At 34.4% G+C, this 27,952-nt stretch overlaps 1 long non-coding RNA gene across 2 annotated transcripts; it reads right to left on the bottom strand.

The window, feature by feature from the left end:
* Nucleotides 1–1,682: 1,682 nt before the first annotated feature.
* Nucleotides 1,683–27,500, bottom strand: LOC116586094. Of its 2 annotated transcripts, none has more exons than XR_004283889.1 (4): nucleotides 27,340–27,500; nucleotides 12,243–12,333; nucleotides 3,723–3,876; nucleotides 1,683–2,080 (listed from the first exon to the last, which is right to left on the bottom strand). It is a non-coding gene; the product is annotated as an uncharacterized LOC116586094 (long non-coding RNA). The 2 variants fall into 2 exon arrangements; XR_004283890.1 differs by having other exon boundaries at nucleotides 27,382–27,500.
* Nucleotides 27,501–27,952: the final 452 nt, after the last annotated feature.

The raw sequence follows: 27,952 nt of genomic DNA, 5'->3' as shown, positions 1-27,952 counted from the left end.
CCCCAAATATTTGTCACATTTATAAAAACTAAGATTATAGTCTTACTGAAAATTTTTAAAAGATTCTATTTATTTGAGAGAGAGAGAGTGCAAGCATGAGAAGAGGGAGGGTCAGAGGGAGAAGCAGACTCCGTGCCAAGCAGGGAGCCCTATGTGGGACTCAATCCCAGGACTCCAGGATCATGACCTGAGCCAAAGACAGTCACTTAACCAACTGAGCCACCCAGGTGCCGCCTTACTGAAAATTTTTTTATCCATAAAGTATCAAGGCAAAATAAAATTATTTTTAAGCATTCTGTTGAATACTCTAAAGTAAAGAAAATAGAAGATACACATTTGTCCCAAACTGATTTTTAAAAATGTATCCATCTTTCAAATTATAGAGTCTGAGTAAAATACCTGAACTTTCTCCTTACCCAACATCATTTACCTTCAACCCACAGTTCAACAGATTTTCTCTTATGTTTTAAAACACTTCCTTAGACGATTGATATCACTTGGAAGCAAAGAGAAAAATACATGAAGAGATACATTTGGGTAGGAGAATGACTTGCCATGATACCTATGCAACCATATTTCATTTCTTCTTTGCTTTCTGTGGTATGTATTTCTGTTGTATGTATTTTTTGTTGTTGTTGTTTTTTTGCTTCCTGACAAATATACTCTAGTGACTGGATTCTTGTGCACTTTTTAAAAAGTGTTTTAAATAAAACACTTTATTGAGGTCTGATGGATATATAAAAAGTTGTCACTAATATATACAACATGATGGGTTTGGAAATCTGCACCTGTGAAAGCATTTCCATGGTCAATGCCATAAAATTATCCATAACCTCCTCAAATGTCCTCCCACTACCCTTGTTTTATTCCCCCTCTTTATGATAAGAGAACCCAGCATAAGATTCATCTGCTTAACAAATTTTAAGTATACAATTCAGTATTATTAATTCTAGACCCTATGTGGAATAGGAGATGTCCAAAACTTGTTTACCTTGTTTAACTGAATTTTGTTCTCTCTGACCATCACCTCATTACCCCTGGCCTCAGCCCCTGGTAGCCATCTTTCTACTCGTTGCTTCTATGAGTTTGACTTAGACTCCATATATGAGATCATGTGGTATTTTTCTATTAAAAAAAAAAAAAGTCAGTGTTCTTTTTAAAAAAAATTCCATTCTGAGATCCAGAATTCAATTCAATTTCTTTAGATATATACCCAAGACGTGAGATTGCTGGAATATATGGTAATACTATTTTTAATTTTTTGAGGAAGTTTCATATTCTTTTCCATATAGACTTTATTAACTTACATTCCCATCAACAACATGAAGGGTTCTCTTTTATCCACACCCTCACCAGTGTTTTGTGTGTTTTGTCTTCTCATATTTCTGTCTTGACAGGTATAAGGTAATGTCTTACTGTGGCTTTGATTAGTGCTGTGGTTTTGATTTGATTAGTGCTGCTGAACACCTTTTCATATACCAATTAGTTACTTGTGCCTCTTCTTTGGAGAAATATCTGTTCAGGTCCTTTGCCCATTTTTAATTGGGTTGTTCTGCTGTTGAGTTATAGGAGTCTTTTATGTATTTTGGATATTAATCTCTATCAGATAGATGCACTGCAAATATTTTCTCTCATTCAGTAATTTGCCTTTTCATTTTGTTCATTTTTTTGGATGGTGTGGCTCCGGCTAGGTACGTGGGTGGAAGAGACTCTCTGGGACATGATGGAGTGGGACTAAAACAGTCATAGAGCTCTTTCCACAGCACATCTGCACTCAGATCTGTGTTCGGCTTGTCTGCCAGCAGGGAGCATCTTGCCTTCTTAAAGCTGCTGTTCTTGGTCTCCACCAGGATAACGCAGCCTTTAAGGTGGATCTCACAGCTCCCCCCAAATGCACTTTTATCAGAAATGACTGCCAAATTAGTGTTGTCGTAAGGGATGAAGGTTGAGGCTTCCTATTCCTTTATTTTGTTGACATCATCTTCTGGCTTCTTATAGCATTCCGATTAATTTCTTTTGCACAAGAAAATGAAGAAATAATTTGGACTTCATGATGGTTACACCTATTCTTATCCTGATTCTGCAAAGTAGTAAGAATGAGAAATGGGACAATTTGAGGGTTCTTTGATTTCTTTGCATTTTGTTTCAGATGATAGAAGAGATTATAATTTTCACACCATGCAGAGTTTTTGACACATGGTAGGTTTAATGCAATACTAGTTCACTCTTGCTTTTCTTGCTTTCTTCTTATTAAAATGTGAGTACTCTGTTTTATTTATTAGTATATACTCATTATCTATTCACCGTAGCTTTTTACAAAATGTTTGTTGAGTAAATAAATGGCATACTAGTCAACATTTTGATACTCCCATGTCCCAAGGATTTACTCTGACACATTTCTATTAGCTGCCATTGGGTCTCTACTAAACAACCATAGGCCTATCTAGACACTTGTCTTAGGAATGCTAACGATGTAACTCACACTTGCTATAATAGGGTTGCAGAGATGAATATTGAAGTGATGAGGTTTCTAGGGGGAAAAAAAGCCTAGAAAGAAAATTAATGCAAATTATGTATGTACTTTAGAGGCAGAGGGAGAGAGTGTTAGAATGAAAATGATAATTGTTCAGTGTCTAAATGCAAAGAAATGAAAGAATGTCATGAGGGAGAGAGGTTAATCATGTCCAATATTGTAAGGATGCCATGCTACTGAAAAAATGTCCTTAAGTTTATTAATACAGAGCTGATTAATAAGCAGAGTGTATAATATCATACCTGTAGAAGAAATCATGGTATAAGTAAAAATATATGCTGCTTTTTGCAGATGTTAAGAAATTTATGCAAGTCTTTATGAAGAGATACAGAATAACAGTATAGATTTAAATATTTACATCAAGTATTGGATAATACATCTATATCATATAATTTAGTGTGTGGAATGTACTATGAAAATGTTTCAAAATAATAATTCAGTCATTTGATTATCTATTGTTTTTTTTTTTATTTTAAGAAGAAAAAATGAAGAGACTTGCTCTAAAACTGAGGTTTAAAATGCAAATTGTTTGGACTGTCGGTATATGAACTTCAGTCTTCAAATTTATTATTAAGAATCACTTCATTTCAAAAAACCTTTTAAGCAAGACAATGTGCTTAAGCTTTTTCAATAACAGATCTCTGTAACTAGTCACCTTTATATCATGATTTCCCCCAAACTTAGCAACCAAACTTACTTTATAATTAAAAAAAATTTTTTTAATTATAAAATATACAATTTATATATATAATTAATACAAAATTATAATTATATATGATATATGATTTATATATCATATATAATCATAATATATATTTACATATAATTATAATTTATAATATAAATCATAAAAATTATAATGATACAATTATATATAATTTATATATTATATAATTCTATATAATTTATATATAATTTACATATAATTATAATTTATAATACAAATTATTAAAAAATTTAATTATAAAGTAAGTTTGGTTGCTATTTCCTGAGGCATCATTTCATTTCTTTCTGCCTCCAATCTTCTTTCCTTAATCTTTACTAACATTCTCTGAGTGTTAGTTGTGGACTCTTCTCCAAGATCCATTCCACAATAACCCAGGTTAAATGGGTAACATCCAACTCTATTTATACACCGTGCAGGCCCCAAGAAAGGCACGGAATAGAAATCGAGGGCTGTCACCTCTACCTTAATATCAAATAGAGATTCAGGTGCAGCTTGTAAATTGAGACTCCTAATTCCTAACCTGTCCTCATCCTGGACATTGTCACAGTTGTTGATCTCTCAGTCTTTCCCAAATATGGAATTCTTCTTGTTGTCCAGTTTCTCTTGAACCCGTAGGCTGTTAAAGAAAAAAAAAATATGTTGGCCAGAGTTAAACAAACAAGGAAGAATTCATTCAAGACCCTTGCTTTGGGGAGAATGAACTCAACTCCACTCAGAGGAAAAGTAGGAGAGTTTCCATTAGTTGGGGGGAGCCAGTGGAAAGTACCAGAGGATGTTATGGGCACCATTTGTCCGTGTGATTAAGCCCTCCGCATTTGCTAGGTAGTGCTTATCTAAGGCTCCGATGCTCTCCCAGAGACTGGGAAATAGGGGTTCTATTTTAGTAGATGATTACATTTCAAAGGGATGGCTCCCTGGTCTTTGAAAAAGATATTCCTTGGTTGTAAAAACTGGCAAAAAGCTGGGTGGAGCTTTATCTGCATTTCAAAGGGGCAGAAAACATTGCAATTAAAAGCTTTCTGACGTACATTCTCTAAGAAAAAAGTGATCATGGACCTGTAGTCAGGAAAAAACTGTCTAATGTTTAGTGAACTTTAGGGGAACATTAAGGCCATGTCTTGGTCAAGACTAGGCCAGACTTCCATTAAAAAAACTCCCCTGGTACAGTGACATTAATGTATTCCTGATAATGCCTTGCACAGTATCCGACAAAAGGAAAAGGCGAGTATATAGCTAGCTAATACAATTGTTCATTAGCACTTTTTCTGTTTTATGAATGGGTGAGTTAGAAGAAGCTCTTCCTGTTTTCCCTAAGAATCATAAATTCTGGGGCAAGTTTTTGAAAGTTACTTTTCATTGGCTTTTGTGACTTGGGATGTTGTTATTTTTCTGCTATGTTTAAAGCTGGTACCCATTTGGCTTATTTCCCCTGTGAATACAATTTGAAGCACAGTGTGCCCAGGTTATAGGTTTGGATTCCGATGGGCAGAGTGTTCAGTTTTGATCTGCCTTCACCTAGGTTTTTTCCTTTGGTTTACTGTCACCTGGGATGGTATGTTTAACTGCTCAGAATCTCATTTCCAAGGCTCTTAGCCGTAGTAGTCTTTTCTGTTTTCCTCACAGTAGCATGTTGAACAGCAGTTGGTTATTAAAGAATGCCTCAGGCTTTTAGGAGAAAGATGCCCCATTAATGCCATATTACCAAAGGAAATCCAGAGACTTCGTTCTTTTCAGGCTGTATTGACCTATTTATTTACTGTTGGGGAAGGAAAAATAATTTTCCTTTTATCTTTCTAAGTTCTTGGTTAAGATCTCCCTGTAACAAAAGACAGCTTAACAGGAGAAAAACAAGCAGAAATTTAATAACACATGTACCTTCCGCATACATGGGAGATCCCTGGGAAAACGGAGTGAGTCCCAAATGGCCCAAGCTGCTACATTAAAGACCTCTCCAGCTAAAGATGTGAGAAGATGCTGGGGAGTGAGAAACCAGTTGTGAGAGGTTCCAAGCAAAGCAGAGTAAACAAGGGGAAGGTGGTTATGCAGATTTAAGTCCATGACTTCTCAATTGGTCTTTTCCTGGTATACAGAGAGAGACACCCATACAAATGAAGATTTCTCTTGTAAATGTCTTACAAAACGGTAACTTTTACTTAGTTTTCAGGCCTCCCGTGTGTGCTCTTTCTTAAAAATAATCAGCCTAAGAGAACTGGCATGTGTATTTTGGGATGACATGTTTTGGGGTGACATATTCTGCTCTCCTCCACCGTTCTTTTATATACATCACTGAAGTTCAATATAGTTTGTTTATAGTCTCTCTTTTATATTTCTGATTTCAAAATTATTTGGAAAGGTCAACATATCTATGACCCCTACCCAGACATAGCATTTCATATCCCCCCTAAGTGAGGTGGACAGTTGGGATTGGGAAGGATGGGAGGAAAAAAAAAAAAAAAAAAACAGCAAAAATTAAACCTTGAGCCATTGTTGCAAGACAAAATCCTCAGTGTTTTCGAAGAATACATTCCAAAGCCTGTTCATTTTAAAATATTACTTAGTATTTGAAGGCTAGTCATAGAATCATTCAACAATTTAGTGGCAACTGAAAATTACATTCAGACCTTGACTTTTTTTTTTTCCATACAAAAAAACCAGCTGCAAGCACAACAGAGCATTCCCAAGGATGCAATTAAACTCAATGGCTTTCTAATGCATTCTTCACTCTTTATAACTATTACATTTCTAGGGTAATACATTACTTAAAGTAACAATTATCCTATGATTCAGATTGTTTTACACGAAATGTTATAACGGCAAGAATATTATTTACATAGAAACTATAGGACAGGCCTATTTAGATGAAAAAGTTCTGAAAAAAATGATTTTAAGTTTTATTTTCCTTCAGCTACAATTTTAGGAAGGAAACTTAGCTTTTACTGTTTCGATTGAGAGAAAAATGGCAATACGTTTCAAGGACCTATTAAGTGAAATAAGAAATAAGAGACAGGATTCTGCTACTCGGAAAGGTTATGAAAGTTTCCATAGCTTGTGTGGAGAGGCTTCTAGAGCTTTCATTTCCATCACTCTTTAGAAAGTAACTCTAAATGTTTTTCCTTGTTTATGAATGGATGTAAACCAGGAAGGGGAGTTGGAAGAACCTTTAGGTTTCTTCCACTTGAAGAACAAAAATAACTGTCCTGTAGGCCTTGGTATACTGAGAGTTTTACAGTGTTTATGGGGCAGCACCACATCGTTGGTTAGGAATATCAATATCCATATCATTTCGGCAGTTGTGGAAAGGTAGTCTCTTAGAGATAAACAACTGCCTTGAGATCATGCAGTTAATTTCAAGTCAGAAGTAAAGTGTACACCTCTCTGGCCTCAGAACTCAGGTTGTTAATTTCTACCCTCTACTGTCTTTTTTTTTTTTTTTTTTTTTTTTTAAATTCAAAGTGCTATTTCATGCCGATGGCACCAGTGAGATGATTTTTTTGTCAGCGTCCTAGTACACACACTATTTTTTGTTTTGTTTTGTTAGGAATTCACTTTTCCTTCTGAATTAAATAAATAATTGAAAAGTTTCATGTACACGTAAGTGTAATAGTAACAAAACTAAATACTGGGAACACATCAATAGTACATACTATTTTGAAAAGCGTGTAACAGAATCCCATGGCTTTGAAGGAACAGGACTAATTTTTAAAGGTTGTTCTTGGTGGTTGTTTTGTTTCATTTTTTGTTCTTTTAGATATGAAACCTAACCACCAATTTATTTTATGTATTGAAATAGCACAGGAAAAAAAACAGGAACTCTTCTAGTGTCATACTTTGCTCAAGGACAGTTCCAGTCACATGAACTCTAACCTGCAGTAGGGTTTGTTGAGAGGTAGCAAAGTTGCTTCAGGTGAGAAGTATCAAGGGTAGGTGAATCTTATCAGTAGAATCCTGCTAGGGTGATGCTAAGGAAAACAATAAAAATTAAGACTGGCTCAGAAGAGTTGAGTCTAGCTCCAGAAATGTGGAATCTTAGGTCTCATCCCAGGCCTGCTGAAATATAATCTGCCCTGGGGCAAGGTCTCTTGGAATTTGTAAGTATATTAAGGATTGAGAGGTGCTGTCCTAAAAGTAGAGCTTCAAGAGAATTTTTCATTAATCCTTGTAAAGTCATGCTTCTGTCTTCGATCCATGATGTTCATCAGAATCATCTGTGAGACTAACAAATACAGGATCTGGCCCCGTTGTTTTTGAATGGCTTGGGATATTGGCCTATGGCACAGGTACTTTGAAGAAAATCAAAGAACATCCCCAACCCAAATGCATACACATGAAGTTATATAAGCACCTCTCTCAAGATAAATATATCTTAAAAAGTATATTTTAAAGTTAGAGAAGTCTACTTGATGCAGAACAGGTCATCTTATATAAAATCTCCTTCCTGAGAAAGGAGTATTTAATCCTAACATTTACCTTGATGTCCTCGATTCTAAATTTATTGGTTCTTTAAAGTTTGGTAGGATGCTACATGATTCTTAAAATATTTTCTCAATGCTGATTTTTCCAAACTAAAATATTCTTTGTCTTCTTAAGTTGCAGTTCATTTTTATCTGTACGTCTCCTGTGAATCACTTCACACCCCATCTTGTACTATTTTACTTACATGCTTTGCTGCTGATCTTATGTTTGATTATCATTAAATTTCCTATAAAACCAAGAATATTATTTAGAACGTCACATAATTAGCATTAAATCTGTATTGAGAAAGCAAATGAGTGAGTAAACAGATAACTATTTAGGGAGAACAGTGATGAAAAACCAGTGTAATGCAGTGAAATATTAGTTGAACCAGAAATGAAGAAAGAGTGAAGCCCCCCTCTACCATTAAATCAAGTATGGCTTTGAGTTCACTGAGCCTTTCCTTTTTTGCTAATTCCCTTTGTGGAAATATTGGAGAAGTTTTTTAAAGACTTTGTCAATCCATGTAAAATTTGAAAGAAAATAGACAATTATTTTTCTTGTTTTTCTACTAAATGTTCTTATAGGTTTGAAAGTAACTTTCTATGTTCCAAATTTATTTTTACCTTGTAAATCAAATTATGACATTGTAATTAGTTCTTATTAGTAATTATTGTGATTATAGCACAAAGGCGTAAGACATTCAATATCCATACTCTCATGGTAAGGTTGAATTTTATTATATGACTATATAAATTGTCTATGCTGTGTAACAAATTACACAAAGTTAATTACTTTAAGCAACGTAAGTTTGTTATCTCACACTTTCTACAGGGCAGAAGCCTGGGAAGGGTTAAGCTAGTTTGTCCACTTTAGGGGACAACATGCTGTCTAGGTATTGGCTAGGGCTGCAGTCTCAGCAGGGGCTTGAATGGGGAAAGATCTGCTTCCAAGTTCTCTAAGGTTCTCTAAGATATTTTGCTGATACAACTGAAGGAGACAGTTCTATGAAGTTTTCTCCTACTTCACAACTAGGATCACCTTAATGTTCCAGTAACACATTCCTCCCTTCTTTCTGAGCCCTAACTGGCAGCATCTTCAACTACTACTAGTCTGATCAACTTTATTTTGGCTCTTTTATGCTCATCAAAATTATCTCACTTTCTTCTCACTTCTTGATTTCAAAACACTACCACATTAGAGTAATTGATTACTTTGTCACTCACTTGTAACAAAATCTGTATTTTCTATTTTTAACAATTCAGAACAAACTTAACAATTTAAAATAACAAACCTTTATTATCTCATAGTTTCTGTAGGTCAAGATTCTAGACCTTAATCATCCATCCACCTCTCACTCCTAGACCCTCTGGTATCTGCCCCCTAGCTTCTTCTCCTGTTTACATGGCATGGAGGCAAAGGTCTTGCCCCTTACGGTCACCTTATGACCCTATGCATGGCAGTCTCTGCTAAAGGGTCAGCTCAGCAGGGATGGAAGGGGGATGGTTTACTTGGGTAATCTACTCATGGACTCACAAGGGTGCAGGAAGTTTTTCATTTGGGCTGCACTCTTATCTAGAGGCTCACTAAAGAATGATTGCCTTTGGAGTTCATTCATGCCAGAGACAGAATTCATGTCTTTCCTTCTGTGTTACTGAAAATGCTGTCTTTTTGCTGGCCAAAAAGAGGACTGGTTAGTGTAAGGTTCTAGTCAGCCTCTAGTGGCTGAGAGCCCCCAGATGACAGCCAGGAAGAAAATGACCTCAGTTCTATAGTCAAAGGAGATAAGGTCTGACCTCAATGTCCATAACCCAACCACCCTATCCCTACCCCACCCCACCCCCAGCAACCCTAAGTTTGTTTTGTGAGATTAAGAGTCTCTTATGGTTTGTCTTCCTCTCAATCCCATCTTGTTTCATTTTTCACTTCCCTACCCCCACAATCCCCTGCCCTGCCTCTCAAATTCCTTATATCAGAGAGATCATGTGATAATTGTCTTTCTCTGATTGACTTATTTTGCTCAGTGTAATACCCTCTAGTTCCATCCATGATGTTGCAAATGGCAAGATTTCATTTCTTTTGATGGCTGCATAGTATTCCATTGTGTATATATACCACCTCTTCTTTATCCATTCATGGACATCTAGGTTCTTTCCATAGTTTGGCTATTGGCACATAGACCGAATCCCTGGGTTCGGTCAGAATCCCTGGGTTTGCATTTATCCATTCATGGACATCTAGGTTCTTTCCATAGTTTGGCTATTGGCACATAGACCGAATCCCTGGGTTCGGTCAGAATCCCTGGGTTTGCATTTTGTCCTTAACCCAGTATTGTTACTGGGTTAAGGATAAAACCCAGTATTTTGTCCTTAACCCAGTATTAGTTACTAACTTCTAAACACATCAGTTTCTTTTCCTATCTAATGCTGCCATATCATAGAGTTGTGAGGATTAAATATACTATTTTTGTGAAGTCTTTACTTAGGCTACTGGTACATATAAAGTATCTAATATTTCTATATATTATTAAAATGAGAAGAGAGGATTTTACAGGTCTTCCTACTTAGGTAAGATTAAGTAGCTATGTTTATTTCCCAGAAACCAACATTGAGAATAACAGTATTTGACGTATTACTAAATTTCACAAAAATCTTTCCAACCTGAGGATACAATTATGTTTCTTAATGTCAAGGAAATAGGTGATTATTCAATGTTTTGGTCAAAAGTGTTATACTGATTTAAGAAACTACATTAAATTAACAAACTCTACTAATTCTCTAGATCTCAGGAGTATTACCCCATCAGAATGGCAGCTTCTTAAAAAGTTTTAATTTGCAGTCTGTTTATTCTTCTCACAAGTAAAAATCCTAAAAAATTGCTCAGGAAATAAGGGAAAGAAGGACATCTAGCAGGGTTCTGTCATGTCTGGGTATCAATTAAAAGTGCAATTCTTGGTAGCATTTGCTGGCTCAATCTTGTAAACTACTTCTTTGTTAATGTGATTTTTGTTCTAACCATCATAGTATTTGCTTCATAATGCCTTCTCTCGCATGTTTATTTCTTAATACTTTTCTTGGCCACTTCCCTGTTATAAGCTTCTTAGTCCATTCGAGCTGCTGTAACAAAATATCACAAACTAGGGGTCACTTACAAAAACCAGGAATTGATTTCTCAAAGTTCTGGATGTTGGAAGTCCACAATCAATGTGTCATTGTGGCTGGATTCTGATAAAGGCTCTCCCCTGGGGTGTGGACTGCCAACTTCTCAGTATGTTCTCACAGGATAGATTGGGCTCTGGAGCTCTGCGCAGCCTCTTTGAAAGGACACTCATCCCAATCATGAGTACTTCTTCCTCATTACTTGATTAGCTCCCAAAGTACCACATCCTAATACTATCAGCTTGGGAATTAGGATTTCAGCATACAAATTTGGGAGGAACACAAACATTCATACTGTAGTGGTAGCCCAACATTTTCTCAGGAGCACACATTTGGTCTTGCAAAGAAACAAGATGCAAATAAGTAAATCCCCGATGTGGGCGGGTTTATAAGAGCCCTCAGTTTGATATGATACAATGCACATTAAACTGGGAATTGGCTGTTACAAGTTCCTGTCTTATCTCAAGCACTAATTTGGAAGTTAAGGACTATTTATGACCTTTGCTTTTTGTATCCTATGTGGGAATTCAACTACATACTAAATTCCTTTTAACTACCAAACCCGTTTCTTCATTCATTAGTGGGTTTTTTGTTTGTTGTTTGTTTGTTTGTTTTGGCAGGGGGAATATATTTAATAGTTGAAAATAATTGTCAGAGCCAGAAATAAAGACGGGGTGAGATGGGCTATAAAACAAACCCTTTTTAGGGGATACTGAGTAGATATATTACCTGGAGGTAACTGAGACTTCGTGGAACAGCTTGGAAGAGATTTCTTCCAAGTGGCAGAGACTACCCTCTCATACTCTCCAGCCCTGCTCTGGAATTAACATCACGTAATTCATCTAAGAATGTGAAGTCATGGAAAAAGAAAGTCTTTTCTTGATTAACAGTTGAGAAGAAAACCCTAGATAGCTGAATTTTTGGAACATATTTTAGAAATAAGTAATCTTTAAGGTTTTATTATTTAAATATATGAATCCTGTATTCTGTGCTCATCAGTATTAAAGAAAAAATATTAGAGCTAGTTTTATTTGTTTAATCTTCATTCAAGGCACATGTGGTATATTTTTAAGGCTGCATTGTCTGTGTGGTGATTATTCAAAGTTAATTACTACTTACCATCAATAGACATAAAAAATAAAGTACATTTGGGCCTTTTATATTTAAACATCAATTTCAAAAATTTTATAAACACATAACCTGTAGTTTACTAAGGCTTCGTGATATATACAACTTCAAACATTTAACTATCAAATGGTGCAGATTTAGAATGAGATATCACTTTTTAATTATCATGGATTTAAAAAAAAAAAAAGTCCAAGAGTAAAAATGAGCTGAGACTAAAGGAACATTTATTTCAAAGTTTTCTTACCTCCTGATGAATCATATTGCTTAGGGCAGAATTCATTTCCAGAATACATATGTCCAAAAAGGATTCATAAACTTCAGAACCAAATAGCCGGCTGCCAATGAAAGAACAATTTCATTTAGAAGAAAAATAGATAATCGGACTTCTCCCTCTCTATATGTTTTAAATAATTGAGGAAGAAGAATTAAAGTTAGGAAAGTGGAATTGTATTTATTTGTTTTCTTAGAAAATAGGGATATCTGAATTACATAGTTATGGTGGCCACTCTCATCTCAAATTTAAGACTGATTACATGTAATACTTGTGAGAGCTCAGAATTATTATCTAATGCTGGAATTAGAGAAAATTTTTGAAATGCTTTCAAATTATATACTAGATAAAGAAGAATTGAAAAAGGTTCTTCAATTTTTTCTCTTTTTGATGAGTACACAGATGACTTATGTATACTAAACTATGTATTAGTTTGCTGGAAAACCTCTGCTTTACATACATATTGTGGCAGAAAAGCTAGTTTCACCTGTTGTTATTAAAATAACTACGTTTAATTAAACAGGTGATATCATATGACAATTTTTTTTAACTTTTATTGAAATTTGACAGTGGAGATCAGAAAATTAGTAGTCGAATGCAAGACATACAAAAATACAGTAGTGAACATGAAAGGAGATAATAGACACTACCACAAATAAATCTCTTCTGGAAGTTGGGAATTTGACAAGTACTGTTTATTGTATATTTTTTATAAGAAAATATGCAAAATTTTAAATGACTCTTCAGGAATCAATATAACTTTTGTCTATCCATCTTCATTCATGAAATGTGCTAAAATATAATTATTCCACATATCCTTCAAAATATATAACTAATTTATTTTTTGTTTAATTTTTTTAAAGATGATTTAAGAGAGAGAAAAAGAAAGAGGAAGCAGGGGGAGGGGAAGCGTGAGAGGAAGAGTAGAAAGAATCTCAAGCAGACTCCTCCCTGACCATGGAGCCTGACTCCTGGCTTGATCTCACAACGCATGAGATCATGACCTGAGCTGAAATTGATGAGTTAGACCCTCACCTGATCGAACCACCCAGGCACCCCTCTTCCTTTTTAATAGTGAAAGTAGACATTGTATGGTATCTCTACTTAGTTGATGTTTGTTTTATAACCCAGAATATGGTTTGTCTAGTCAGTCTACCATGTATACGTGGGAAAAAAAATGGATTTTATGCTGTTGTTGAGCAGAACTTACTATAAATTTCAGACTGGCCAAGTTGGTTGGAAGTTCATGTCTTCTAAATCCTTAATGATTTTGTTTTCTTAAATTGATTAGTGAGGGAGAAGTGAGAGATCTTTAAGAATACTTGTAGTCTTTTTCATTTTTCCTTTTAGTCTAACAATATTTGCTTTGTGTAATTTTAAGTGCTGTTAGTAGATGATACATGTTTAGGATTATGTTTCTTTAATGAACTGACTACTTTAATATTACTCAATGATTCTCTGTACTCTTGACAATGTTTCTTATTCTGTAATATTTCGGTTTCTGGTATTACAGTCATGAAAGCTTTGATTAATGTTGCATGGTACTTTTTTCCCAATTTCTTACATATAAACTATCTATATATTTATATTTAAAGGTTTCTTATACATATGCCATACTTTTTTCATAAAATGTGACCATCTAATTTTTAATTTTATAATTTGCATTTAATGAATTATTGAAGTGATGTGTTTTAAATACTCATCTTGTTAGATACTGTCTCAATGTCGCATATGGTTTTTGTCTTTTCCTTTCTTTTTCCTTCATTTGGATTTTTTAATTTCCTTTTTAATATTGGTAAATTAATTTCACTTTTTCTTTATTTAATAGCAAAGTTTTATAAAATACATCTTTAATTTATAGTCTCCTTTCAAATAATATTATACTACTCACATAAAATATATGAGTCTGAAAACAGTCTGATCCCATCATTTGTGCTATTTTAAAAATATGTGTATTCTAATATATCTTATAAATTTCAACATATGTTAGTATTTTTCTTAGGTAATAAGTTGTTGTTATACAGGGTTATGAAATCAGACATAAATGTCTTTATATTGATTTTTGCAATTTCTGTGTTTTCCATTCCTTTTTCTCCATCCAAATTTTCATAAAATGACAAATTTCTATTGTAGAACTGCCTACAGTTTTTCTTGTAGAACAAGTCTTTTTGCAATAAATTCTCTGCTTTTGTTTTTCTGAAATGATGGTTATTTTGTTTTGTTTTTGAAATATATTTCATTGGGTATAGAATTCTGGGTTTATTTTGTCCCTTTAGCATTATGAAATGTTTCTCTGAAGATTTGTGCTGTAATTACATTTGTTCTTCTCTATGTATTTTTTTTTCCTAGATGCCCACACACTTTGCTCTTTTAGTTTAAAAAAATTTTTTGATCATGTTATGTGCTTTTGTTATCGTTGCTTATCCTGCTGAAGTTTCTATGTGCTGTATCTACATTTTTTGTTTGTCCTTTTTTTGGAAAATTTGTCAGCTATTACTTCTTCACATGTTTGTTCTGCCCTCTTTTCTCTATGTTATTATTCCAGAAATTTAATTATATATAATTTAGACTATTCACTAATTCCATGGTTCCTGAATTTTTTTTTCTATTTTTCTTTTTTAGTCATTTTCCTCTTTATGTCTGAATTTGGATATCTACTAACTGGTAAGTCCATCAAACTAATTGTTTATCACTGACATTTTTTTTTTTTTAATTTCTAACAGTCCCCTTTGATTCTTTCTTATAGATTATATCTTTCCACTAAAATTCCCTACATGTTAATATATGTTAACCTTTTCCACTCAAATCTTTCATTTTCCATTTGATAGCTAAAAATATCTAGACTATTTCTGAGCCTGGTTCCATTTATTGTTTTATCTCTTAAAAATGGGTTATTTCCTCTTCTATTTTTAAAATGTGTGCTTTATAACTTTTAATTGAACTATGGTTATTATGTGTAGAATAACAGTGAAGATAAGATAAATTCTATCTTTCTCAAGGAATGGTCATGTTTCTTTCTCTCTTGGCCCGAGTATAGGTGACTGATTTAATCTATTCAGGAGTTGAACTGAGTTTGTATTTTATTATTGCCATTATTGCCTTCTTGATACCATATTCTTTATATTCCTCCAGAAGAGGGCTCTGGGTACTTTGTGCTTTAATATAGGACCTGGGTAGCTAGGGGATTTTCTCCAGTGTTCTTATTCCCCCTAAGCTTTCTGCTATTCCTCCTCTCTTGTTCTAGAGAGTCCTTATCTCTGCTCTTTTTGCTCTTTCACTGGTAGTTTACTTCTGCTAGCCACTTATTCCTAGGCTTATAGTAAAGTGGGGCAGATCTCTGTTGTACTTGCTCACCTAAACCTTAGACAAACCTTGTGGTTTTGGACATCAGGATGAGGCTTCCTCAGAAACCTGCCCTGTCTTGTATCTTGGGAACAGGAGAGTTTACTAATTCTTGTCCTGAGGGTACAGTTGCAAACCTCTGCTTGCAATCAGATCCTATACCCAGGAAACTTTTCTGACCCTGTGCTGGGAGCAGAGTGTTTTTGCATTTACCCTACCACCAGCATCATATATTATTACCTATGTCTGGGACACAAGTAGTTTCCCTATACCTTCCCCAGAGGTGTATATTTTTTTTTTCCACTTCTCTGAAAGAAGTCATTCTTCGCTCAGTCCCTGTAGCAAGAGTATTTGTTGTCGCTCTCACACATGCACACACACATACACACACACATCAGTTTAACAAGGAATTCTGTTGAACATTTAGCAAAGAAATAAAACCAATCTTATGTAGAGTTTGTCAGAAAATATAGAAAAAGCAATTCTCTTGAATGTACATCCCAGAATAATTAATAAAAACATTTATGTATTAAATTCTAAAAAATATATGAAAAGGTAATATATACCAAAAAATATGGAATGCTTTCTATGCTAGGAATGCATGGTTGTTTTAACATTTTAAAAAAGCAATTACTATAGTAAATCAACAAAATAAAACCTACAAATCTTGTTATTATCTCAATAGATGTAGAAAACACATTTTTCAAAATTCAACACTCATTCATTACAAAAGCTCTCAACAAACAGAATAATTTTCTTAATCTGATAAAGGATACCTACCAAAAAACTACAAATAGTGTCTTACTTTACATAAAGAAAGATTAAATTATTTCTTCTAAAATTAATAAAAAGTTAATATATGATTTCATCACTTCTTTTCTTTTCTTTTTTTTTTTTTTAAAGATTTTATTTATTTATTTGACAGAGGGAAATCACAAGTAGATGGAGAGGCAGGCAGAGAGAGAGAGACGGAAGCAGGCTCCCTGCTGAGCAGAGAGCCCGATGCGGGCCTCGATTCCAGGACCCTGAGATCATGACCTGAGCCGAAGGCAGCGGCTTAACCCACTGAGGCACCCAGGCGCCCTCATCACTTCTTTTCAACAGCTATTGGAAATGATGTTAATTGCAGACAGATAAGAATCAAATACAAATGATTATGAAGGAAGAAGTAACACAGTTTATCTGTGAATGGCCTTATGTCTAGAAATTACTGCTAGAATTAGTAAATAACTTGAGCAAGGGTGCAGAATAGGAGGTCAGTATGCAGAAATAAAAAACATTTTTCTCTACTATCAATGGCATATTAGACCATTGAACTAGAAAAATACCTTTAACATGACATCAGAATATCAGTGTATCAAAGAGTATGATATATAATGAAAATCGTTTAAGACAATGACAATTTGTCATTGAAAATGACAAAACAATGCAGGAAAAATTAAATATCTAAGTAAGTACAGAAATAATTTTAATTGATTGACTCAATATTTTCTTGATGTCATTTCTTACTAAACCTATAGATTTGTCAAAAATCTGAATTCATAACAGAGCCTAACCAATTAATAATTAATGACAAAAGGTTTTAGAAGAAACCAATAAGCTCTTTGTGAAATTTGCATAGAAATTCAGAAGATTGGAGCCAGAGCAATTCTGACTACTACTACAGACTGAACATTTGTGTCTCCCTTCACCACCAAATTCTTACAGTGAAATTGTACTCCCAGATGTGATGGTGTTTGGAGGTGGGGCCTTAGTTAATTAGCATCAGGCCCCAATGATGAGATAAATATCTTTATAAAAAGAGGAAGGGGGCGTGTCTTTGTGGCTCAGTTGGTTGAGTGTTGGGACTCTTGATTTTGGCCTATGTTATGATCTCAGGGTCATGGGATTGAACCCCACATCGGGCTCATGCTCACTGGAGAGTTTGCTTGAGATTCTCTCCCTTTCCTTCTGCCCTTTCCCCATTCTTCCTCTCTCTCAAGTAAATCCTAAGGAAAAAAAAAAAAAAAGGAAGAAGCATGAGATCTCTATGCCATGGGGGGACACAGTGAGGAGGCAGCCACCTGTAAACCAGGACTTGACCATCCTGGCACCCTAATCTCAAACTCTGAGCCACCCGAACTGGGAGAAATAAATGGTATTGTTTTGGTCACCCAGTCTGTGGGATTCTATTATAGCAACCTTTTTGACTTTGAAATATACATCAATAGTAATCAGGACAATGTGTATAAATATGTATGAATATAGGTGAGTATAAATTTATATAATGTATAAATATAGGTGATTATATTAATTAAATATAGTGAAGAATCTTGACAGATACAATATTATTAAAATATTTTTGACAAAGGTGCCAAGTTAATTCAGTGGGAATTTTTTTTTTTTAACAAATCATGTCCAAGCAACAACATATTCACAAAAATAATAAAAAATAAGCAAGAAAAAGTCAACAAAAATTAAAGATTATTTTAGACCCAAACATAAAAGCTAGAACCATAACTTCTAGAAGACAGCATTTGAGAATCCTTTTGCAACTTGTAGTAAATATCTTTAGACAGGAAAAAAATATGCACTAACCATAAAGAATACATAAATTGAATTTCATCTGAATGTAAAATTCTTCCCATTAAAGAAAACATTAAAAAAATAAATAGGCAAGCCCTAGGCTAGAACATGTTTTTGCAATACATATATTTCACAAAGGAGTTATATCCAGTGGTGGACAAATCAAAAGAAAAATAAAACCATTAAAAAGTGGGTGAAAAAAAATTGGACACTTCACACAAAAAAATAAAAACAGTCAGTAAGTCACAGTGTGTTCAACATTCTTAGTCATCAGAGTAATGCAAATTGGAACTGTAATAAGATCTAATTTTATACTAAGTAAAGTGAATAAGGAAAAACTGAAAATACCAGATATGATTCATTGACAATACTAATTATTGGTAATATTTTGGAACAACTGAAAATTTTAATACAAAATTTATTAAAATAAATTTTAATATATGAGAATATAAAATGGCACAAGCCATTTGAAATACTTTTTGTTTCTTAGAAAGTTAATTTTGTATCTATCCCATGACCTAGAAGTTCCACTCCTAGTTAATGACAAAAGTTATATAAAAACCAAAGTCCACAAAGTGACTTGTATAGGAATACTTATACAATTTATAAAAATTTCAATATTAGAGATATTGAAATTAGATACCTACTAAAAGGAAAATGAATGAGCAAATTATCTTATACAATGAAATAGAGGAATAAAGCAACACACTCAAGAAACATGTATGAATCTCTAGCACAAAAGATTACATACAATGTAATCTCTTTTATTTGAAGTCCAACTATAAGCAAAATTAATCTAGTAGTAGGAATAAGTAAGTGGTTACCTCTGGTAAGGTCGGGATTGAATGGAGAAAGGCATAAGAGAACCTTCTGAAGAGACAGAAATGCTATGTTTCTTACTTTTTTATACCATAGGTAATTGTCAAAATCCATCAAATACTTAAGCTTTGTGTTGTATAAAATTTGTAAATTTTATCGCATTTAAAAAAAAAAAGACTAAACAAAATAATTTTGTACAAAATACACCTTAATTTATTACTACAAAAAAGATTAAAATTTAGTAAGTATATTATGTTTTCACATTTGGAAGTAAAAAATCTACATGTCCATAATCATAGAAAAATAGTAAAGGAATTAACTCCAAGTGGAGGTATGAATTATTTTTGGATAGTGGGGTTAACTGTTAAGTTTTATGTATTTTTTTGTTTGTCTGTATTTTTAATCTTTACTATAATCTAAAAATATTGATTTTTAAAAAAATATTTTATTTATTTGACAGAGATCCCAAGTAGGCAGAGAGGCAGGCAGAGAGAGGGAAGCAGGCTCCCTCTTGAGCAGAGAGCCCGATGCGGGGCTCAATCCCAGGACCCTGGGATCATGACCTGAGCCGAAGGCAGCGGCTTTAACACACTGAGCCACCCAGGCGCTCCCTGAATAACTTTTTATAATATCACCCATTGTAAAATAATGTAAATACTATATGTCAAGTTACTGAGTAGCTGAATTAGATAGTGAAATCTGACACTTTTCTGGAGAATTAACATTGAAACTTCTTCCTGGAGAAGAAACTCTTCTAAGATCTGAATAACATAAAGGAGACAACCAAAGATTTGGGGAAGTAACATTTGAGTTGGAGGAATATTTAAAAAAAGTAATTATTGGAAAAATGACTTTAGAATGCTTAGAAAATAAGAATTAAGGTGATTAAAATAGAAATAGATGATTAAAGTAAGTGTGAGACATTTGAAATTACACCTGAAAGGTAGGGGACAGATCATGTATAACGGCTGGGTGGGTGATAGTAGGGGGCTTGCTCCCCGCCCCCACCAAGTCCTGTAGGAGGCCATTGTGGTGTGATACTTAGCAAAATGTTCTGATCTTATTCATATATATTTAATGGATGGATATGTTTTGCATATATTTTTAAATTAGAGTGAGAAGGACAATAAATGTGGATATGAAGGCAGGGAAGAAAATAGAGAATCCTAAGGTGAGTTCACTATATTAAATATATCTAAGACACTCGTAGGAAGACATTTGTAGACACTTGTAGGAATAACTATTTATGCTGACTACTGGAGGATGAAGCAGTTAGTCCCATGGTGATAGAGCAAAGAAGCTTAACAAGAGCCATGTCAAAAAATGTTAACATTATCTGGGGAAAATGATGAACAAATGCAATTCTAACTGGGATGGGGGATAATCATATATGCCAGATCAGAACGATGGATCAACAGAATTATCTGACTCCTGTCATTGTAAATTCAGTTCTGCTCTGGGACATGTGCAATTAGCTTATTCCAATTTTGGATGAAACAATAGAGGTTTTCAGTGTCTTGGAATTCTGGAAGGATGCGAGCTACTGAGGAATGATTTTACACATAGAAGTGAGGATCACTAAAACATCAAAAATTCTGGCATGAGGGAAAATTGAAAGTTTACATTCTGCAACCTTAACCACCTTAAAGATTTTGTAAGACAACTTGTCAAAATTGGTAGGGAAGCTAAAATAGGCACAGGTATGGGTGAGAATGCAAAGTAGGGGAAGGGGACTCTTCCAATCACTGGTAAACAGATGATTTCCATACTCTGTGAACTGCTGTAATTCATTTTATGAAATAACACAGTCCTCGACTGCCTAATTAGAGGCTTGATGTATGAGGAAATATGAAATAACATCATAAGTGGTGCATTGCCTTTATTTTAAGAGATTATCCCCTGTAATTCTTAACTTTCAGTATTTCTATTGTTAGGGTTTTAAAGAATTTCCAGTAGGTGGAAGTGAAAAGCAAGAATTTCCCTTGAGAAACAGCTTTTTCTGAAATGAAGCAACTTTCTGGGTAATGAACAGATCTGAATTTTTACATAATTTGGCAGCACAGGTGGTTCAACAATTACTGAAACCACTGATAGTCTTTTTAGCTTTTTCTTCCTGGGCATGTTATGGCAAGTACAGTATTAGCAGGTGCCTTGTCACTTAATTACAGTGATGGGATGTGTTCAGTGTACGATCTCAGAAAAGTGGAATTTTGCCAAGTGGGATATTGATTTGGGGAATTATCAAGTGTTTTTCATTTTTAGATTTTAAAATGTTTCAGTTTTTGCCTTTTATGGTTACATTGTTCCTTCTCTGCAGACCCATTTTCTAGAATGCAAATATATACATACATTCATACATACATAAATGCATTTGGCAAGGCAGGTGATCAGATCAAGTTTTGAGATCAACTGTTACTCCGTTCGGTCTGATGTAACATGAAATAATTTCCCCAACAGCTTCAAAGATACAAACCATCCTTTTAGGTTCTGGTCTAATTTCTGCACCCTCTAATTGCTGATCTACACTCAAAAATTAAACTTTAGCAAGGTCTCCTTAATGTCAAGCTTCAGAGATACATAGTGTAATTATGGCATTGAAGCAGGAGGGCCAAATTTTATCAAATGGACTCAGAATTTATGGGAATTTGCACTGATGATTCTCAGGTTGCTTTTTTCTTTTTAGCTACCTTTTCAGTTGTATTTGAACTGCTACTCCTTATATTGGACTTCTCTTTTTTCTTACAGGTGAAGGGTGCTTACTAATTGTATGTGTAATACCTCACATCTTCACTGCTATTGATTTTATATTACTCATATTTTCAGTTATCATTGGACCTTTCCTGTCTGCTCAGACTCTCATTCCTGACATTTCTTTTTCTGTACTTTTCTATCAATATGCAAAGCGTAATTCAAGACAAAACTAGAACAAAGAGAAAAACAACAGAACGAGTTTGGGGACTTACAAGAGGAGGTGATAGACTGTTTGTTGTATGTTGTTTTCCTTGCACACAAAATTTTTCTTCAAAGTAAATCTTGTCCTTAGTTAAACCAGACCCAATGAAGACAACACAGTGTATCTAAATTAAGTTGTTGTTGGAATAATTAAGATTTAAAAAGAAATTTCCCACAGATTTCTTAATATTAGTAATGCTGCCCTAGAATATTACCTTGGAAATACCTTGAGATTATGAGCTATCTTTTTTTTTTTTTAAGATTTTATTTATTTATTTGACAGAGAGAAATCACAAGTAGATGGAGAGGCCGGCAGAGAGAGAGAGAGAGAGAGAGGGAAGCAGGCTCCCCACCGAGCAGAGAGCCCGATGTGGGTCTCGATCCCAGGACCCCGAGATCATGACCTGAGCCGAAGACAGCGGCTTACCCCACTGAGCCACCCAGGCGCCCAATGAGCTATCTTTAATAATCTTGGGAGTGTATTGGTTTGGATTCCTCAGACCCCAGTGGAACAGTCTGGTTGTGAGTCACTTACTGGGAGGGGTTCTCAGGAAGCACTGGTAGAGAGTGCTGGGAAAGCTAATGAAGAGTGTTAGTGAGTGGGCAGCTGACTGTCAATCTTCTCTGAAGTCTGACAGGAGTGTGAAAGACATCTCATTTCACTTAGGGATGATTGATTAATTTATATTCAAGATTTACCTCTCTCACTGTGAGGGCAAGTTTGGGACGCAACTTTTTGTCATGTTTGACCTGTTTTGTGGGCAAGAATGTTACTGAATCCATATAAGATATGCGCTTTTTGTGACATGTAGTAGCAATAGAGATATTGAGATATGAGCAGGATGTCATCAAAAAATTGATTATATATCTGGTCCTCCCTTGTCTTCCTTGGAAAACAAAAACTTAGAATCTTTTAAAATCAGACCAAATGAAACCTTTTTCTTTTCAACAAATGCCCACCTTAAAATCAGTTTAGTGGATGTATCAAAGTACTTTCTGTCTATTGTAATGTTGCATTTTGCAAAGCTGTGTTTCACTGTCCATTTCCAGAGGAAAAAGTACTAGAAAAGTTGCTCTTTTAGTGGGATGCCCATTATAGAAAGTGCTTTGAGACATCTCTTTTTCAATATTCAAGCAATGATCAGTACCAACTGACAAGACCTAAAAGATTTTATTGAAATACTGCCAAAGAAAGGGTCTAGACAGTTTACTGTTACTATTTCTAACCTTAGAATCAATGTTTATGCAGTATTTGGGAGTACTTATAAACAATAGATATTTCTTCTTTTTTCAAATCTGTTTAGTGATATTGCTACAGCCAGAGGGGAAGATTTGGACCTAACTACGGGAAAACCATCTTTGTAGTTGCAGTATACCTGCTAGGTTACTTGATTCTTAACACATTAAAACATGCCTGAAACTCTCTTTACCTTTTCTTTTCTTTCCCCACCTTTTAGAGAGAGAGAGAGAGAGAGAGAGAGAGAGAGAATATACATGTGTTTGGGGGGGGGAGAGCAGAGAAAGAGAGAGAATCTTAAGCAGGCTTCATGCCCAGTTCAGACCCTGACTTGGGGCTCCATCTCAGAACCTTGAGATCATGACCTGAGCCAAAGTCAAGAGTCAGACGCCTAAATGACTGAGCCACCCGGCACCCCTCTCCTTACCTTTTCAACTTTTGTTGCTAGACATAGGAAGCACAGCCTCTCTAACATTTTCCTCTGGGTTCTGGATAGTGGCCAGGTATGGTAGGAAAAAATCCCTTATCAGGCATTTGTGAGTCATTGGCCAACTTTAAATAGCACACAATTTTCTGATTTGGCTCATCATTTCATTATTTACAATAGCTGAGATGGGGTCATGCTTAAGCAGAACAAAACTATAGTCTGCTTCTTTTGCCTTTGCTCTCAAAGTCATTTCTGGGAAAGTATCCAAACTTCTATCATTTGTAGGTCTGTAGCAATATGTAAAAGAAAATATCTGATTACTATTGAACTAAAATTAGCTATCCACCAGAAATTGGCATTCTGATAAACCCCCCACTGACCACTTGGCTTACTTGTTTTATCTCTGATGAAGAAAGAGCCTGAATTGTTCAAACATTTCAAAATATCCAATTACTCCTTCTCCAGAAATCACAGTAGCATAAAATATTCTCACAATGTAGCATACATTCTTACTACAATGGAATTTGACATGATTAAGAGGTGTGTTTGTGTGTGTTTGTATGTGTGTATATATGCATGTATCTGACATACAGTTAACAGAATTGAGCACCTCAGGAAAATAAGAACGTATGTTACACTCTACATTCAGTTGCATTAATAATGTGTTGTATTAATTTGAGTTCAGCCATTAAGAAGAAAAAATTTATAGATAAATATAACATGATCCATTCTCAGGGAACTACTTATGACCTAAAATGGCTGTTTCCTCAACAGTCTTCTGTGAACACAAATAAGTTTTTGAATTTTTCTTTTTAAATATTTAATTATTTGAAAAATTGAAATTTTAGGTCTGTAGTCTTTTATTTTTGATGATAACCCCTTAATTTATACTTACTCATGGAGTATTTTTATTTTAATTTTTCTGTCATAATTTTGTATTTTTTCCTTTATTTTTCAACTTCTTCAGATCCTTTTACCTAATATACTTTCTATTCCCATTAAATGTAAAGTAAAAGAGATAAAAGCCATTTATTAAAGATAACTTCATTATTGTAAAGGTTTTAAAATAGAAAATATTACCAAACTCTTCTGAATATTTTGGTTAGGCTATATCCAGTTTGTATTATGCAGTTCTATGAATTTTAGTTTTTATCATCTGGACCTACAAATGTCATTTTTTAATGCTTCACATGTGTGATATGTTCTCATACATAGATTGTAAATTACTTTTGGGAAGGGATCCTCTTATCTTTTATGTATTGCAAAGTTATTCTTATGTCTTGTCAAATTTTTGTCTTCCTTTTGCTCAAGGACTCTGTTTTCGTCTCACCATTATCTGTAGACTTCATACAGGACTTCATACAGAGCTGGGTTTCTCACTCTGTCCATTTCCCCAACATTTTCTGGTTCAGTGTTACTAATTCTTTGAGTCTCATCTTAAACATGTTCCTCCTTGAGGTCCTCCTTGACTCTGTAAAGTAAGTTAAATTGACCTGGTATCCATTCCCATAGCTCTCCACTGCTCTCTTCTGCTCCTTTATTTGTAATACTCATCATACTGATAACACCTTAGTTTTGTTTTTCTCTACTAGATGGCAAGTTTCACAGGGCAGGGATTCTGTCTTATTTGCTAATTTTGAGTGTGAAGCAAAATGATCTGGCACATAGTTGGTAATAAGTCAAAAGTTATTGAACATTTATTGTATGACTTTTAATGATGATAAGAGGAGTTTCATCCTAGAAGAAGACTGACAGACAGTGGGGAAAAAAAAAAAACTTGTCGTATTTTTAGTATAATATAATACAAGCAAGTACACACTAGCCTGTGGATATACACATAAAAAGAAAAACTCACACAAACACATCTTCTTTCAATGTCTAGCTGGGAGTTATATCACTCTTCTGGCTATTCAGTAAAATTTGGAAGTGGGCTAAGTGTGGTGTTTGTTGGTGGAGAGGAGGCTAAAAATAATCTACTTTCCTACAATTATGATTAAAATATATGGTGTACCTTATTTCCAAGAACAGTATAGCTCATATGTCAGACATAGTGTAAATTCATGGAGTGTGATTTGAATGTTTTATATAGATTTACATTTTTGGAGATGCCTGTGTTTTGTGTTCTTAAAAAAATCTCCAGAATTTTATGATGACCTCTAAATTTTGAAAGTCCCATCTCTTACCAAACATTTATTTTAGACATGACAGAATTCTTTGAATGTCAAGAGGTTCATAAAGTGAGTTTGCTTTTCATTTTATTTTCTTAAGTATGGTTATTAGCATCATTAGTTAGTATAATTGTTTAAAAAGACTATTTCTGTCAAAGAGCAGCATGTGAAAAAAAGGATCGGGTATGAATAAAGGAAGATGGGTAATTTCTCTGCAATTATAGAATTTGAAATAATGGCAAATACATTAACTTATCAAAAAAGACATCACTGTGATTAATTTGGTATAATATTATCAAAAAACATGTTGGTCAACCATTTAAACAAATTTAATTGCTCTACCACATAATTGCTCCCAGAGAATAAATTAGATGCTTCTACAACTACACTAACTCTTTCAGATTACATAGAATGCACTGGAGCAATTATTCATCAATGTTCATCTGGTATTAAAAAATAACCTTTATTCATTCCATCAACATATGTTTCAAAATCAGAGTCCAGGAACAATACATTCATTTATTTGTACATTTTCCTTAGACAGTTATGGGTGAAATTTCTAAGAGATTTTTTTAAATGATAGCATAGTAAAAATTGTTTTTCACTGATTTATTGGGATGAATGTTTCCCATATAGAAACCCATGTTACATCCATTCCATTTCATCCTTTGCCATTACATATATTTAAAGGACAGGTGATAGAATACATTACTTGGCTCAGAGGACCATTACCCAATGTTTGAAGGACAAGTTTTCTATTAATTAGAACAATCCCATTTATAAGTTTTTAAATTAGTGTCTGTTCTGGGATCTTAAGAGTGTTCACGTCCATAGGCAAATGGGATTTTAATCCTTTCACTTGACTAACTTAAGGTAAAAATAAGTCTGGGCTAAGTTTAGGGAGTTATGTAACATTGCAGAGTTACTCAAGGACTTGGGAATGAAACCAGGCCCCTTGGATTTAGTCTACTCCCTTTGAGCTATGCTGGGTCTGGAATATCCACTCCTTCTCTTCAGAAGTATTTGTGGAGCACCTACTCGCAAAGGTCCTGGGGTTACAGTGGTAAACAGATCATAAATAATTTGTGATCATGTAAAAATGGTGCTTGCCCTTTGTAAATAATTCATAATTTATAGAAAAGTTTAAGCTGCCTTCTCTGCTTAATTACTATGGTGAACATCCTTTAAATATTTTGTGCACACTTTTCTGTAAATACAATCTTACTATTTTGTCAACACTGCTCTCCTTTGGGAGTAAGTCTTTGAATATACTGCCTAAGTTTTGCTTAACAGGATATTTCACATCAAAAATCTTACACAATATCATATTTCTAATAAATCTATATCTTGACCCTCCAAAATTTCATAATAATCTGATGCACACCAGGTTAAAGGGAGAATATTAAAATTAGTATAACTCAAGGTATTTTCTCTTTGGCAAGGTAAAAAACCATCATATAGCCAATGCAGGTAAAGGGACCAGACACATAACAGAAAGTAAATAAATGAAGATAGCGGAATATGAGTGAGTAGTTTGATCAGCATGTCTTAACAACATACCACAGTACAGGTGGCTGAAGTAGCAAACATTTATTTTCTTACTGTTGAGGAGGCTAGAAGTTCAAGGTCAAGGTACAAGTAGACATGGTTTCTGGTGAGGCTTTTCTTTCTGGCTTGCAGCAGACTTCTTCCTGCTGGTGTTTACCTGGCTTCTCTGTACAGCGCAGGTCTTGGGGTCTTCTCCTCTTTTTATAAGGACTACTAGTCTTATCAATTTAGAACCCCACTCTGTGACCTCATTTAACCATAATTACCTCATTAAAGGTCCTGTCTACAAATATAGTCACCTTGGAGATTAAGGATTCAATACAAGACTTCTGAAGGGGGCACAATTCAGTCCATAACAATAAATAAAAAAGCACTGTAATATAAATCTCTAAAAACCAGGGAGAGGGATGTAAAAGTAATTAGGGTATCTGTGGTGAAGCCATGCCTCAACTAAGGAATACAGTCATTGTTGAGCTCCGATCAGTTGTCCCCACAAAGAGAAATGCCAGCTTGTTCAGTTTTTTATGTAAAATCTTTTTTAAAAGTTTGGCATATAATTCTGAAGAGCTCCAAATCATGATGCAGGCCAAAAAAACAGTCTGTGGATCATTTCTGGCCCTCAGAG

Source organism: Mustela erminea, chromosome 3, assembly GCF_009829155.1.
Source record: "Mustela erminea isolate mMusErm1 chromosome 3, mMusErm1.Pri, whole genome shotgun sequence".
NCBI lineage: Eukaryota > Metazoa > Chordata > Mammalia > Carnivora > Mustelidae > Mustela > Mustela erminea.
This window is presented reverse-complemented; position numbering and strand designations above follow the sequence as displayed.